The sequence below is a fragment of the Diabrotica undecimpunctata genome, chromosome 11 (genome assembly GCF_040954645.1).
Source record: "Diabrotica undecimpunctata isolate CICGRU chromosome 11, icDiaUnde3, whole genome shotgun sequence".
NCBI lineage: Eukaryota > Metazoa > Arthropoda > Insecta > Coleoptera > Chrysomelidae > Diabrotica > Diabrotica undecimpunctata.
In genome coordinates, this window is record NC_092813.1 from 19044545 (window position 1) to 19060251 (window position 15707).

Genomic DNA, 15707 nt, shown 5'->3' on the forward strand with positions numbered 1-15707 from the left:
TTATTGTATTTTAATTGCAAAATTATCCAAAATAAATCAGCTAATAACTAAGGGATGTACAAATCTTTTCTGAAGTCACCTTACAAAGCGCCAGGGCAAAACAACAAAACCATATCTGATCTAGAGCTTCTACTTCACCACAAAATGAAATTTGAACCATCGCGACATAAAAATGACATACTACAATGCACTAGGTACCTGTCTGAACTTCTGGTTAATCAATGGTGATTGACCATATTCCTGATTCTACCATTTAGTATTAAAGTACATAAAAACTTTAATCAAATAAATAGACGTGTTTGCCATTTTATTGATGCATGACAAGTGAGAGAGAGAGATTACAATATGACAGCCGTTACACCAATCATAACAGACTTGCCAACTCTTTCACTACACAAGTACCTACATTTAACAAATTTCAGAAATCTCATTTCTTGAATTTGAAATTAACATACAAAACATTATGAATTGATTTGAAACAATTGAAATTAACAGTCTGTTGGCAAAACACATATACGATTAAGTGATCGTTTTGTTTTACTACCACGCACTTTAACAGTCACAACTTTTAGTAACTCCATCTGGACCTGGATGCATTTCTGTCACTCACCCAAGAGGCCATTGAAGTGGAGGAATCCTGTCGGCTTTGATCAGCACCAAAGAATCTAGCTTTAACATTTTGTGGCAATTAGATTTCCATTTCTGGCGCATTTGTAGCTCGTTCAAGTATTCCAGTTACCATCTCGACCACAGCTGTTGAACCATTACTTGTATAGATTGCCATTTGTCTAGATGGTTCTCAGGAACATGAGTAATATTACACCCTGGAAACATAGTTAAATTACGTCAAATTATAAAGTGTGCTGGCGTTAAGTCAGTGCTATCATCAGGATTGCCGGAGAATAGACAAAGTTTTCTAGAATTCAATATACCTTTCACCTGATGCAACAATGTACTAAATTCTTCAAAAATCATAGACCGACAACCCATTACTCTTTTTAAATGAGATTTAATACTTTTTATTCCCGCTTCCCATAAATTTCCAAACGTAGGAGAATTTGCAGGTATAAAATGCCAATTTATTTTTTCATGTAAATAGACTTTGAGAAATGGAGTCAGATGAATTTTCTAAAAACTCATGTATGTATGTACAGCGTTAACAGGCCTTTTAGGCCCATTGCTGGATGGATAATTTCCATCGTTTTCTATTCTTAGCTAACAGCTTCCAATCTCTGATTTCCATCTCTCTGACATCTTCCATCACTACATCTCTCCATTTCTTTCTTGGTCTTCCTCTCTTTTTTTTGCCCTCAGGTACTCTCCAAGCAATATTCTTGACTAGTGACCTTGCATTCTTTCTAGATGGCCGAGCCATTCTAGTCTACGTTTTTTCACCACTTTTGTTATTGTAGGGTTAGCATACAACTGATACACTTCTGCATTAGTTCGTCTTCTCCATTCTCCCTCTACTACTTTTCCACCAAATATTCTGCGAAGTATCTTTCTTTCCCATGCTTCCAATGTTTTCTGTACGGTTTTGTTCATAGTCCATGTCTCGCCAGCGTATAGCATTGTGGGTCTAATTATAGTTTTGTATACTCTTATTTTTGTATTGCGAGATATATCTTTGGCCCTAATTATTTTGCTCATGGCTCTAGCACACCTGTTGCTCTTGGTAGGTCTCAGGTTGATTTCAGTTTCTTCCTTACATGTCTGATCAATAAGAGTACCTAAGTACATATATTCATCCACCTTCTCGAATTCTACAACTGATCCATTCTCCACGTCCAATTTAAAGGATCCCTTGGTGCTTATTCCTTTTTTGCTCGAGATCTCCATGTACTTCGATTTATTAATATTAACTTTCAGTCCCATTTTAGAGCTTTCCCGAATCAGTCTTTTTGTTATATTTGATAGTTCTTTTCCATTTCTTGCAATGAGAACCACATCATCAGCGTATGCTAAGCATTGGTGCTCCTTGTATAAAATAGTTCCGGGCCTATTTATCCCACTAATGCTTACAATTTTTTCTAGAACTATATTGAATAGCAATGTAGACAACGGGTCTCCTTGGCGAACACCTTTTTTCACTTCGAATTCTTCTGAGACTGTACCGTTGCATCTCACAGCACAAATGGTTTGTCTAATTGTCATTTTTACCAATCTTATTATTTTTTCTGGCACTTGGAATTCTTTTAGTGTTTCTATTAACTTGTTTCTGTCTATTGTATCGTAGGCAGCTTTGTAATCAATGAAAAGTACTTGTGCTGAAATGTTGTATTCATAGCAATTGGTCAGGATTTGTTTTAGCATAAAAATTTGATCGGTTGTTGATTTTCCTTTCCGAAATCCTCCCTGGTATTCTCCTAGATTCTTCTCTATATATATTTCTAATTGTTTTTTAATTAGTATGGCGAGTACTTTATACATTACTTCTAATAAGGATATTCCTCTATAGTTTGTGCATTCAGTTCTATCTCCCTTTTTGTGTATAGGAATTATAATCGACTTATTCCATTCTTAAGGCATTTCTTCGGCATCCCATACTTCCAGTATTAGCTCACTAAGTTTGTTTATTAAGACCTCTCCTCCATATTTTATGTTCTCTGCCACAATGCCGCTCTCCCCAGGACTTTTTTGGTTTTTCATATCTTTTATTATTTCTTCAGTTTCTTCTCTTGTGGGCTTTGGTATTTCTTCTACTACTATTTGAGGTCTAGGAACATAACAATTTTCTTCAGTAGTCACTTCGTCATTTAGTATCTCTTCGAAATATTCTTTCCACCTTTCGCATATTTGGTCTTCATCCACTATCAGGTTTCCTTGCTTATCTTTTACATTCATCGTTCTTCCCTGGTACCCAGTTTTAATGTATTTTACTTCTTTATAAAAAATTTTTATTTCATTTTTCTTGTAATTTTCTTCAATGCGCTTAATTTTATTCTCCATATACTTTCGTTTCCGCTCCTTTAGGATTCTCTTTACTTTTTTTTCGTTGTACGGCATACCTTTCTAGGTCGTCTTGTTTTTGCGAACGTAAACTTTTTAATCTGAAATCTGATCTTTTTTTTAACTCTGTTCTGCATTCGTCATTGAACCAGTGGTTTTTTCTAAATCTTTTTGTTCTTGGTATGTTCTTCGACGTAGCTTCCTTTATAGTGTTTGTCATTTTCAAGAACTTTTGTTGTATGTTACTCACAGTAGTACTCTCTTGTTTGGCGTAGGTTTCTTGTATATCCTTTTGATAGTCCTGCTCTACCTCAAATTTTTCGCAGTTTTTCAAAGTTAAATTTACGTTGCTCCTTTCTTTTTCCGTTTATGCTTTTTAATTCTTGCTTCTCTCATATTAATTCTAACCAAAAAATGATCTGAGTCTACGTCAGCCCCTCTGCACGTTTTCACCTTTGTTATTAAATTCGCAAATTTCTCTTGTATTAAGATGTGGTCTATTTGATTAGTTCCATTTGACCCCGAAATTTTCCACGTTCCTTTATATATATTTTTTCTCCTAAAATGGGTACTCATTATTTTCATCCTGTTTTCAATTGCGAATGTGAATAATCTCTGTCCATTATCATTTGTATTCGAATGTTTACTTTTACCCCCTGTTATGTTTTTATATATATCTTCTCTTCCGACCTTTGCATTGGCGTCGCCTATAATAATTTTAGTGTCTTGTCTGGGTATTTCTTCACACAATGACTCTAATTCTTCATAGAATTCATCTTTTACTTCTTCTTCTTTTTCTTCTGTTGGAGCATGTATATTTATCAACGATATCATGTTCTCTTTTCCTTTAATTCTGATTGCACACATTCTGTCAGATTTTACTACGAATCGTTTTACCTGCTCCACGTCTTCATGTACCAGAAAACCCACTCCAAAATTCCTATTATTGCCTCCACTTGTATAAAACGTGTATGGGCCAATCTTTTCAACGTTGTGTCCAGTTAAATGTGTTTCCTGTATTGCTAAGATGTGTATTTATATTTTTTTAGTTCTTCTATTAGGTTAATTAATGCTCCCTCCTCGTATACTCCTCGAACATTCCATGTCGCAATATTTAGGTACATATTTTTATTTTTTATTTTGCTATTTATGTTCAAACTCATTTTCCTGTCCATCGCTGGGGTCCGTTGGCATAATGGGCCATCTTTTCCTTTTTCCACTACTATATGCCGTTTTTTGGGTCCATATTTCTAGAATTTTCTCGTTTGAAAGTACCATTTCCGGCCCATACCCAATTTATACCATCCACAATTAGTTTTCTGTACCCTATCTTTACATTTCTACCTTCAGCTCTTAATTCCTTGCTTTTATTTACGATTTCCTTCCTCATGTGTCTTTCTTTTTCGGTCAGGTCATCGTTGATGAAGATCTTTTCTCCAGTAAGAAATCTGAGTTTGCTTTTTTCTTTCATTACCTTAATTTTTTCGCCATAATCCTTCATTTGTACCAGACATATATTGTTATTTAACTTCATTGCAGAGTCTATTTCGACATCCTCTTTTAGGTGCTTTTGTATAAAATCTTTTACGTTATTTTTTAAGAGTGTTTCATCTGTTGCGTTTATTGGTAGACCCGTAATTACTATGTTATTTCTTTTCATCTGTTTTTCAATTCTTTCTACTTTGTTTTCAACCTGGGTTAATTTGTTTTTTGTTTCTTCCAATTCTTGATTTATCTTTATATTTTCTTTTTTCAGCGCTATCATCTCTTCTCTATATTCCTTATTTTCATTCCTGATTTCTTTCAGTTCTCCCATCATCTTCTTGAACATGCTTATAACGTCGTCCAAATACTCTGAATCTTCTTCCTTTGGTTTTCTTTTGCTTGGGGTTCTGGAAGTTTTTTTGCTTTGCAGGAAAGGTGAAGTTGACCCTCTATCTTTTCTCTTCTTGCCTTCTGACGCGTTATCATCACTGTCCGTGTACATCATATCTGTTTCTAAGGACCGCGAAAGGAACTAGATTCGCTTCAACCGCTCAGAAATCCAGTTCCTATCAGTCCTCAGTTTGCAGAACTATTTTTAACTTTGGCAACGTCGCAAAACTAACGACCAGCATCGGGATTATGAAATTCCGATACGAAGTCACAAAACGAAACGAAGGCAAACTCGATACGAATACGTATCGAAGCCAAAAAGTGATTACGAACTCGGTTCGACTGGAATGTCAGAAAATGATCGGTAATCATCGTATTTTTGAACTCATGAGATAATAATTCGAACAAATGGAATGATTTATATGGTTATCACTGGTTATGTCACTGGTTCGGTTATGTCTTTTGTCATAAATAACCTTCATTATATATATTTATATAACACAACGTTTATGTAAAATAGTAACAGATTTCAATTATTTTCAAATTGAAGAAATCAAAGTATGTATTTATTTTTCTACTATAAATACAGCGTTATATTATGTTGATAATTATTGTATGTTTTTGTAGATGTTGCCAATGTTTATTTTACAAAGAAGGCAAAGAAGGAGAGATGAAAATAGGAGGCTTATTTTGCATCGGCAATATATTAGAACGGAAAGCGAACCATTCGATTTACCGGAATTCAGATTTGTAGAATTATTTAGACTCAATAAAAACATTGTGAGAAATTTAGTAGAACAATTACGGCTGTAAATACATGCGCCTAGGTCAAGAAGAGGCGTTAATATAGAGAGAAAAGTTTTACTTGCATTAAGATTCTATGCAACTGGCTCTTACCAAAGAGGTGTGGGTGAGAAATTGAATTTTGGAGTTAGTCAATCCAAAGTTCATTTCATAATCCATGAAGTGACACAGTTATTGGAGCAAAATTTTGTTCCCCAATATATTAAATTTCCGAATAATCCTGCTATGAGAAACCAAATGAAAATGGATTTCATGAATAAATTTGGGTTCCCTGGTACCATAGGCGCAATTGATGGCACACACATAGCCATATTAAAGCCTCATCAGGATGAGCAAAATTTTATAAACAGGAAAGGTAATTTCATAAATTTTTAATTATATAAATGTATATACTTTCATGCATACTTTTTTTTTTAAAGGATTCCACTCCATTAATTCACAGATTATTTGTGACAGTAACCTTAGAATATTAAATATATTTGCAAATTTTGGAGGCTCCAGTCATGATTCATATATTTGGAGTAGATCTGAGGTTAAAGATTATTTGGAGAGAATCCATGCAAATAGAGAGTCTGGGTGGCTCATAGGAGATTCAGGGTATCCTCTAAGCCCAATATTAATCACTCCTTTCAGAGATGTTGTGGATGGGACACCCCAAGCACATTTTAATCAAGCACACATGCGTGCCAGGAATTGTGTTGAGCGGTGTATTGGGCTGTTGAAAGTCAGATTTCGTTGTCTGTTAAAAGAGAGAAGCTCAAGATACGAACCACAGTTTGTATGCAGGCTTATAAAAGTTTGTGCTACATTGTACAATATGTGCATAGAAAATAATATTAATGATCCCAATGTAGCAGCAGACAATATAATTGATGCCAATGATGATGCAAATAATATTCCAGCACCTCCACCTGTTAGAGATGGGATTTTAGTTAGAAATGGCATTGTAAATAGATATTTTATTAATTAAATTATTTTACTAAAAAATTTACTGTACTTAACAGTACCTTGTGTTTTATTAAATCCACTGTGTACTCCAAATTTTCACATCCTGATAATATATTAAGCTATGATATTTATAAATGAAATCCAAAAACTTAAAAAAATATATATTTAAACAGTCAACATGTGAGTTACTGTTGTTACAAAATGCCACATAGTCATTAATAAAATTGCTATATTATAACTACAAATATGGTAAAGTACATTCTTTATATCTATCAGAAATAGAATTAATGCCAAAATTGAAGATAACCTGGGTGAATACCAAGGAGGGTTTAGAACAAACAGATCTGTAATAGACCAAATTTTTACAATTAAACAGATCCTGACTAGCTAATATGTTTAATTAATCCGTCACTTAACATATTTATTGATTTTCAACAAGCATATGACACAATAGACAGTCATAAATTGATTGACACATTAAAATATTTTGACTTCGGTTAAAATATATATAAATATTTTGACTTCGGTTAAAATTATATATATTTATATATATAATAAAATTAAAACTAAAACAGAATAATTCAAATACAAGCTACAAATACAAAAACAAAATAAGGAATCTTAAAACTAATAAATAACTGAAATAAGTAGCAGTTTCAATTTTTTTTTCTTACAAATTATAATATACTAACATTAACATATATATATATATATATATATATATATATATATATATATATATATATATATATATATATATATATATATAACAAGAAAAAGGTTAATGCAAGTTGATAGTATGATAGTAAAATAATGGTAAAAGATATCGGCATAGCTTGATGTAGTGCTCCATTCTTAAGTTAATATTGCTCTTTTTCTAACTTAGCTGCACTGCACTGAAGATGACCAATATTCAGAAATACGTATACATGGTTGCCTTCCATCTCATACACATATTTTATTATATATTTTTTCCTTTGTTGCGAGCTATGCCGATATCATTTACCTTTATTTTATATATATATATATGTATATATATATATATATATATATATATATATATATATATATATATATATATATATATATATATATATATATATATATATATAAGGATAAAACTAAGCACAAAAATAAAATACATTAAAAAAACAGAAATTAAACACAAAAAATTAATTATACTTTCACTTTTTTGCCACTAGTTCTGCTAATGAATTGGCAATTGATGACATGCTTTTGTTAAGCTCCCTTAACTCTAATTTTATTTCCTTTAATTCAGTCAAGCTCTCCTGCATTAGCTCATTCTCAACATCTTGTATTTTCCTTTTTTTGGATGGGGAAGTTTAGAATATCCATGGTCAGAAGCCTGTAAAAAATATTTACATGATGACTTGATATAGGTGCATGTATCAGATCTTACCTCTATAGATTTATGTTTAAATTCAGAAAATTTAGATGTCTGAATACTACTTGTAGAAGCAACCTATAAAAAATATTGAAAATTTATTAGTGAAATAATATGACTTAAGTATGTAGTATGTAGTTACATACCGGTAAATGGATAGGTGTGTCTTCCAAACTATTCTGTGGGAAAACATCTTTAGAGGTGGATAGGAAATCATCTTCACTGGTAGATGGAATCTGAAATTTTTTTGAATATTTACTATATATAATAAATAAATAACAGACTTAATTAAACATGTGACTGATACATACTCCACACTCAGATTCACTGACTCCTTCATAAAATGTTTTTCCTAATATATTGACAACCCGTTCCTCTAGTTGGTTTAGTTCGGGCTTCACTTTTGGCCCTCCACCAGTGGCTGCAATATCTTGTTTTTTCGCAGAAGCCTTCCTTTTAATCGAGTATTTAATATCTGACCAAGTCTATAGTAAAAAAATACAGAAAAATAATTAATGGAAAAACCATACTTTGATATATTTAATCTAACCTTTTGCCATTTCTCAACAGGCTTACTTCCTTCACCAAGTGAATTTAATAGTTGAGCAAGCTCTTCCCAAAGTTTTCTTTGAATTATTCTTCCAGTGGGGCCAGAAAACTGTCCTTTTGCAAATTCTTTATGCTGCTCCATAAACTCTAAAAGGACGTTCCAATGACCCTCTGTTAATTTAAAAGACATGATAATTATTAAAGTACAAGAAAAGTACAGAAGATAAACGTTAATGATAAACCCAAGAAAATTTTTAATTTAACGAATTTTTATTATGTCGCTGTCTAACTCAGAACAGAACAAATAGATTCGAATTTTAGAAGACTGAAAGAGAGTATATTTAAAAAGAGACACTAACATCGAATTGGTAATTCGATAGCGCTGTAGGTATCGTATGGTTTCTTCCAGTTGAGTCGATACGAAAACGTGACGAAAGTTGTTCGTAATCACTCCCTTCGGAAAAACATGGCGGATACGATTCGTATCGAATGTTCGTAATCCCGCCTCAGAGTTCCTCCAGTATGACTGTTTCGAATTGTAAATAACCTTACTTACTTTTATCACTTCAAACACTAGTTTTACCGAAAGCGAGTTTTTTTCCAGAAATTTCCCACTGTGGTATTACGAAGCCTTTTTAAATTCACATATGTAAACAAACCGTAAATTATTTTTTGCTACTAATCAAAATATTTGGGATTTTAGTAGGAGAAAAATATATTTACTTTTATCTGCTTAGTACACCGTTGCCGTTCGGTTCTAAAAACTCATAAATATTTATATTGAACATTTATTTCCTTATTTGCGCTTATGTAATTTGAACCATTATCAGAGTAAATATTAGAAGATCTTCCTATTCTACTAATAAATCTTTTGAAACTCGCTAAAAACGCATCAGTGGTAAGGTCTGACACTAACTCAATGTGTACAGCCTTAGTATACATGCAAATAAAAATGCGAATATAAGTCTTGGTTAATTTCGCACCTCCAGTTTTTAGATTCTTGATAAGGAAAGGACCACCATAATCAGTACCTACATTTTTAAAAACTGAAAAACTATTTACCCTATTCTGGAGTAAATCACCCATTAAATAATTTAAAGGTTCTGGCTTAGTTTTAAAACAAGCTATACATTTATTTATTTAATATTTACAGCAGCTACGAGCTGAAATAGGCCAATATTTTTGCCTTAATAAAAAAATTAATTATTGAACACCACAATGAAGCAAACGTTCATCTTCATTTAATAGAATTCTTTTTGTTAAAACATGATTATTTAGTAAAATATAATTTGGTGTTTGCTATTAACCGGAATATTACTATTTCTTAAACGTCCACCCACCTTAAGTAATCTTTCGCGAATAAAAGGATTCAATGTTATGATTTTACTTTTATTTGGTATTTCTTTATTATTAATTAAATTCTTGTATTCTAAGGGAAAACATTCCCATTGAACAGAATTGATTGCTATTATTAGAGCTGCTTCAATTTCTTCTGGTGTTAGTAGACTAGTCCTTCTCTTCGATAGTTCAACTTTACAATTATGAGAAAATCGTAAAAGATATGCTGAAATCCTTAAAAACTTGTTAAATGAAGAAAAATGCTCTAACAAATAGTTAACTATATTAAAGTTATTTACAGCAACACGAAGCAACCTTTGCTTCTCGTACATTCTGACACTGTTCAGAATTTAAAAATTCCATTCTTTACTATCTTTAAGAAGCCATTCTGGTCCAGAACACAACAACTTATTATTCCTTAAATTGTCTGCCGAGACCAACTCAAACAAATTGTGGAGTCAGTCCAACAATAGATACCATTAACTGGAATATATATAAAATCCGAAACATTTTTCAATAAATTAGCTAGTAAAACTGTCGCACAAAGTTCCAACCTACGAAAACTTAACAATTTCAATGGTGCAATCCGTGATTTTGTACATAACAAATTACATCTGTAAGATCCAGACGACATCAAACATATTATATATATATATATATATATATATATATATATATATATATATATATATATATATATACATATATATATATACCGTATAGATGCGTCACTGAAACCATTGAATTCAATATTAATATAAACTGATATACTAGCATGAGGTGGTATTCATTCAAAGAATTTAAGTTACTATAAAGTTCTAACCAAATTTTAATTAAAGCCTGGCGGTTACTCTTGGTCCCATTCAAATTGTCTTTTCCATAAATCTTACATGATTAGCTTTGTATTTATTACAATAGTACCCAATAGTCCCAATGGATCGTATATATCTGACAAATTACCGACAGAATAATACGTTTATTCCATTGACCTGGTTTAATAGAATAATCAATTTTATACCCTATAAAATCATTTTTTTGCTCACCTAATGGGAGTACAGCAACATCTAAATTATTATTAACTATATTTATGTTAAAATCTTTAGCTATAATTGGGATCATTTCAAACCCATTTTCGTAACTCAAATCCCGAATCACCCAAAATAATCGAAACATCTTTTTGTATCTTTATTATTTCCTCTTTTTAATCTGAAGAACTGAGCAAATCGTCCATATAGAAGTCTCTCTTAATTATATTTGATGCTAGTGGATAATCATGCTTATTATCTTCAGCAGCTTGTATCAAACTTTTAACAGCCAGATACGGCGCAGATGCGGTACCATATGTAACAGTATATAACTTAACATTTTAATTCCTCCTTTGAGTGATCAGTATAGACTACACTAAAATTCACTGTGTCTATTTGCTGTGATTGGTGGGTGGGCGTGTCTTAATTTAAAATTTGGCGGGTTTAGTGTTTATTGAACTGAAAATGGGGTATTGGTAGGAAGAGGATAATATTCGTATTTTAGGATTAAGCAGACTTATTACAGTTTTATTTGAAATGTCTTTCATTTTCCTACACTAAAAATAACAAGGTACATTTGCTGTGATTGATCGGTAGGTGTATATTAATTTAAAATTTGGCAGATTTCATGTTTATTAAAATGAAACTTGGGTATTAGTACTACATATTTTAGGAATAAGCTGACTGTGTATGATATCCTAGCGCTGTTTTTTTTTATTAAATATCTAGGTATTATTGTTTTAATTTTTTTTGTAGGCATATGCCATCTCAAGTTTAATAAAAATTATGTAAAGTCTTTCGTTTTCACTTTAAATTTTCCATTAGCTATTTTATACAGCTAATATGTACATTTGCTGTGATTGGTCGTTATCGACATATGATTTGTGAGGTTATGTGTCTTTGTCTTATATTGGCGGCACAGTTTAACCACTTGGCGGTTTTATTTAACACCAAGCACACATAAAAATTTTTTTCTCTGTTTGGCGCTGGTTTTATCCCAACTCCAAGCTTACATAAATAATTTCAATTTAAAATTTTTCATTTCAATTGTTTTAAGAATCTGTTCGTTAGAACACCATATTTAATTATCAGAGTCTTTGTTTTAGCAAGAAATTATGGATTCCTGTACTCCATCTACTTCAACAAGCTCTGAAATTCTCTCAACGGCCTGCCACCTTTGCAGCAAAACATTTAAAAATGTAAAATTACGAAATCGTCATATCAAAAGAATGCACAAAATAGATGTATCAAAGAAGAAAATGAATCATATAATTTGTCCGTTATGTGAGCAAGGAACTAATTGTGAAAGTCATGAGAAGTTACGAAAACATCTCAATGACCACCACCAGGTGAGTATTGAACTAATAACTTTTGAATTTTATAGTAAACAAGAATATGAGACATGGAAAGATATGCAGAAAACTAAAAGAAGTTATACAATGAATAGAGTGGATAAGAGAAATGATTATAAGATATTATACTATGAGTGTAACAGAAGTAACATTAAAGGTAGGTGCAATACTTTGTTACTTGTAATAATTAAAACTTATACTTGTCTATCTTTAGGATATAAGCCCAACCATAAAATTAGGACAGAGAAATCTGGTGGATCAATTAAAATTAAAGGAGTGTGCCCTTCCAGGCTGATCTGTACACTGAGAAATCAAGGACAAGTTTCTGTCAGTTATTGGAAAACACATGCTGGGCATAGAGAAGAATTAAGAACCATGCACCTCTCAAAAGCACAAGAAAAAACGATTGTAGAAATGTTAATGTCTGGGGTGTCACCCAGCAGAATTTTAGATGATTCAAGAAAATTGGAAACACCAAAACTAGAAAGACTTGCCCTATTAACAAGTCAAGATATCACAAATTTATCCAGAAAGTATAATATACACAAAAAACGGGATCAAAATGATAAGGTAGCAACAGCCTTAAAGGTTCAGCAATGGAACGCTAACAACAAGAATTGAAGGGGTTAGAATACAAAGGGTACAAGTACCTTTGTCTTATAAAATGAGATATATGTACTCCTGAAAACTAGATACAATTATTTATTGTATCTAGTTGTATGTAATATTGAATATAATTGTAGATATCGTTAGAATACAACGGATGTAAGTGTACTTGTACCCTTTGTATTCTTACTTAATCAGCCTTGGGTGACTTTAATATACCTTACTTTTAGTACAATACTTTGAATTATTGTTTTTGTGTTCATTTGTTAATTAGCTAAAGCTAAACTAAAACGTTTCAACTAATAGATAAATATTACTACTGACGAATCATAACAATGGAGAGCGACGAAGGTAAGTTTTTTGTTAATTTTAAACAATAGTATTACACTATTCACATTTATTTTTCCTAAATTTTGTGAGGTTATTTATTTTTGTTTGCAGATCCTTACAAAACCGATGAAGATGACTCGTACCACCTTTCTGGGAGTAGTACTGATAGTGAAAGTGGTTATAGGAATGAAGCAAACTCTATAACAAATGAGGCAATGTCATCCGTAAGTAGTCTATCTTCTAAAAAAACTAGAAAACGGCAAAGGCACGAATCCTCATGGAAAATTAAAAAACGTCAAAATCTACGAACCCACGGGAAAGAGTATGTGTGCCGTAAAATGAAATTACACGAGGCCAAATCTTTAGTCGCGTATCCACATCAATGTCGTTATAAATGTACAGAAAATATATCTCAAAATGAAAGACAGCAATTATTTAATGCGTTTTATTAACTGCCATCGTACGACCATCAGACATCATTCTTGTCGTCGTGTATAAAAAAAGTAAGTGTTGCAAAAAAAAAATGAACAGAAACATAAGCAAGGGTTTTAGTACACAAGTAGTTTTTTTGTTGCAAAAACGAGTGTGCAAGCCTTATTTTTTAAAAACGTTTGACATTTCAAACAAAATATTTACATTTGTATGCAAAAAAACCAGTGACCTTGGAATAGTTGAACCAGATAAAAGAGGTAAAGGACCGAGCAATAGAAAGATCAGTGGAAACGACACAAAATTGATTACTGATCACATCAACAAGTTTCCGAGATACAGAAGTCACTATTCTAGGAAAGACAATGTCGCTTGAAGGTATTTGTCTTCAGAGTTAAACGTACAGTGTATGTATAATCTATACAAAGAGATCTGCCTTGAAGATAATAGGACCTCAGTCAAGTTATCTTATTACAGATATGTGTTCAATAATCATTTCAATTTACGATTTCATAGACCACATTCTGATACCTGTTCCAGATGTGATAAGTACCAAAATATTATTAAACACTCAACAGATCAAAGAAATGTAGCTGAAACTATGTAAGGTTCAACTATCTGTCCACCAACGTAAAGCTGAGCTAGCCTGTGAAACAAAAAAAAAATAGATATAGATACCTACATATCTTCAGCAGATACCTTAGTTGTATGTTTTGATCTGCAACAAACTTTACCCACTCCGCTGATCACAACATCTAAAGTGTTTTATTTGAGGCAGTTGTGGACATATAATTTTTGTGTTTACGATTTGTTGCACAACAAGGCTCATATGTTTACGTGGTCTGAAAATATTGCTTCGAGAGAGTCACAGGCAATAGGATCGTGTCTTCTGCAGTTCATCAAGTCGCTACCACCAACCGTAACAAAACTTATTGCCTACAGTGATTCCTGTGGAGGGCAAAATAAAAATAAATACATAAGCAAATTGTTCATGTCTCTTGTACAATCTACTCACTTAGAGGAAATCCACCATAAATTTTTAGAACCTGGACACACGTATATGGAATGTAATCGTGCATTCGCTCTTATTGAACAAGCTAAAAGAAAAAATCCACAAGTATTTATCCCACAACATTGGACTTCCGTTATGAAATCATCTGCAAGAAGTTTTGTTGTGCATGAAATGACTCAACAAATGTTTTTTACATTCCAGAAATTAAATACTCTAATAAACGATCCAAAACTAGATGTGGAAAAAAAGCCTCTATATTTTAGACCACCTTTATATTTTAGACCTCTATAAACCACCTTAAATACTCTAAAAATGCTGCAATATTTTCATTTCAATTTAAACATACTCTTTAAGAGGACTTTCCGTTTTCTAAATGGGTATCCGTTTTACCAAGAGGTCGACTTTTCCTGAAATTAGAGAATATATTGTCCACAAATACCGGCGATATAACGATTACCACAGCAAAGTGGAAGGATCTCCAAACACTACTAGACTATATACCACCTGTCTATCATCAGTTTTACAAGGATCTACCTCATAAGGAACAAAAAAAGAAAGAGACAAAAGCAAGAGAGTCTACAACTCGAAAGTCCAATATTGTGACAGCTTCAACTTCCAGGGTAGCGCATGAATCAGATTCTGACAACGATATGGATGATAGTGCCATAATTGACTCTGATTATGAGAATGTATAGTAAAATATGTGTTATTATGTGAATAAATTTATAATAGCCTATAGATATTTTGTTTCCACCTGTTACTAATGCTGAAATAATGCTGGAATACAACGGGTACAAGTAACTTTTTTGCATTTTTTATGGAAAAAAAGCTTTAAATTTTTAAACTACTAATGCTAGAATATATCATTTGTCTTATATTTACCTTCTTTATCGAAATTGTAATGTTTTTTTAACTGCAGATTTTACTGTAGCAAATTAAGTTTAAAGCCAGTTTACTCAATATATTGGAATTAGTACTTATACCCTTTGTATTCTAACCCCTTCAATTATGCTTTCTTATTCAAGAAAGAAGGTAAACACCAAAAATTTTTAATACCTATCACATTTATAATAATTAATCTTGTG

The 15707-nt window shown here is 32.1% G+C and overlaps 1 long non-coding RNA gene across 1 annotated transcript; it reads right to left on the reverse strand.

Annotated features, from left to right (window-relative positions):
* Window positions 1–7692: 7692 nt before the first annotated feature.
* On the reverse strand, window positions 7693–8211 carry LOC140452979 (uncharacterized). Its single transcript, XR_011952271.1, has 3 exons — window positions 8128–8211; window positions 7997–8059; window positions 7693–7942 (listed from the first exon to the last, which is right to left on the reverse strand). It is a non-coding gene; the product is annotated as an uncharacterized lncRNA (long non-coding RNA).
* Window positions 8212–15707: the final 7496 nt, after the last annotated feature.